This window comes from Orycteropus afer, unplaced genomic scaffold, assembly GCF_000298275.1.
Source record: "Orycteropus afer afer isolate SDZICR_OR568_19922 unplaced genomic scaffold, OryAfe1.0 scaffold00021, whole genome shotgun sequence".
NCBI classification, from domain to species: Eukaryota; Metazoa; Chordata; class Mammalia; order Tubulidentata; family Orycteropodidae; genus Orycteropus; species Orycteropus afer.
This window is the reverse complement of record NW_006921608.1, coordinates 20,569,165-20,570,432: the sequence shown is the minus strand read 5'-3', so window position 1 is coordinate 20,570,432 and position 1,268 is coordinate 20,569,165. Positions and strand designations below refer to the sequence as shown.

The window sequence follows — 1,268 nt, the reverse complement described above, 5'->3', positions numbered from 1 at the left end:
TGGTGGTGTAGTGCCTAAGGCACATGACTGCTAACCAGAAGGCTGGCGGTTCAAACCAGTCTCCCCAGGTTGAGACTGACAATCAACTCCATGATGGGATCTACCACAAGCAGCTGAGTAGCTACTTTAGGGATGCGGTCTGCTTCTCGTATATAAGAATCAGTTTTGGGAATAGTCTTTAGCCGAGTCATTATTCAGTAGCCTGCCATGCTCTCCCAATCTTGGGACTTTTAATGGACTTTCCACAGATAAAATTAATTTGATTCCTATGTATTCTATCCAGTGAGGTCCATGTGTATAGTCACTGTTAATGTTATAGCAAACAGGTATTTGAAATGAATAAGTAATTGGTCTTGCAAAATTCTATCATGCAATCTCCAGAGTCGTTTCTATCACCAAGGCCCTATTTTTCAGCTACCAACCCTGCTTTGCTTCTAACTTTCGCATTCCAATCACTGGTAATTATCCATGCATCTTGATTGCATATTGGATTGATTGCGGACTGCAGAAGTTGATAAAATCTTCAATTTCTTCATCTTTGGCATTAGTGGTTGGTGCATAAATTTTAATAATAATAGTATTAACTGGTCTTCCTTGTAGGCATATGGGTATATCCAATCATTGACAGCATTATAGTTCAGAATAGATCTGGAAATGTCATAAGTCATTCAGCTGTGTAGATGATAACAAATTATGGGTAACATTGTGCAGAATGGGAGTTCCGGAACACTTAAATGTGCTCATGCAGAAACTATACATAGACCAAAAGGCAGTCTTTTGAACAGAACAAAGGAATACTGAATGGTTTAAAATCAGGAAAGTGTGTGCCAGGGTTGTATCCTTTCACCATACTCATTTATATCTGTATGCTGAGCAAAAAGTCTGAGAAGCTGGCTCTTGCTTCAGCAACACATGTACTAAAATTGGAATGATACAGAAAAGATTAGCAAGGCCCCTGTGCAAAAGGATAACATGCAAATTCATGAAGCGTTCCATATTTTTTTAATTTACTCTGTAAACTTTCATCCAAATTACAATAAAAATTTTTTAAAAATATATGATCCTCCCCCCCAAAAAAAATCTGAGAAGCTGGACTATATAAAGAAGAATGTGGCATCAGGATTGAAGGAAGACTCATTAACAACCCATGATATGCAGATGGCACAACCTTCCTTGCTGAAAGCAAAGAGGACTTGGAGCACTGGTGAAGATCGACTACAGCTTTCAGTGTGGATTACTTCTCAACATCAAGAAAACAAAAATTCTCA

General features: G+C 38.2%; 1 non-coding gene across 1 annotated transcript; it reads left to right on the top strand.

The window, feature by feature from the left end:
- The first annotated feature begins 897 nt into the window (after positions 1-897).
- LOC122152230 lies at positions 898-1,002 on the top strand. The gene has a single exon (XR_006164465.1). It is a non-coding gene; the product is annotated as a U6 spliceosomal RNA (small nuclear RNA).
- The last annotated feature ends 266 nt before the right edge of the window (positions 1,003-1,268 follow it).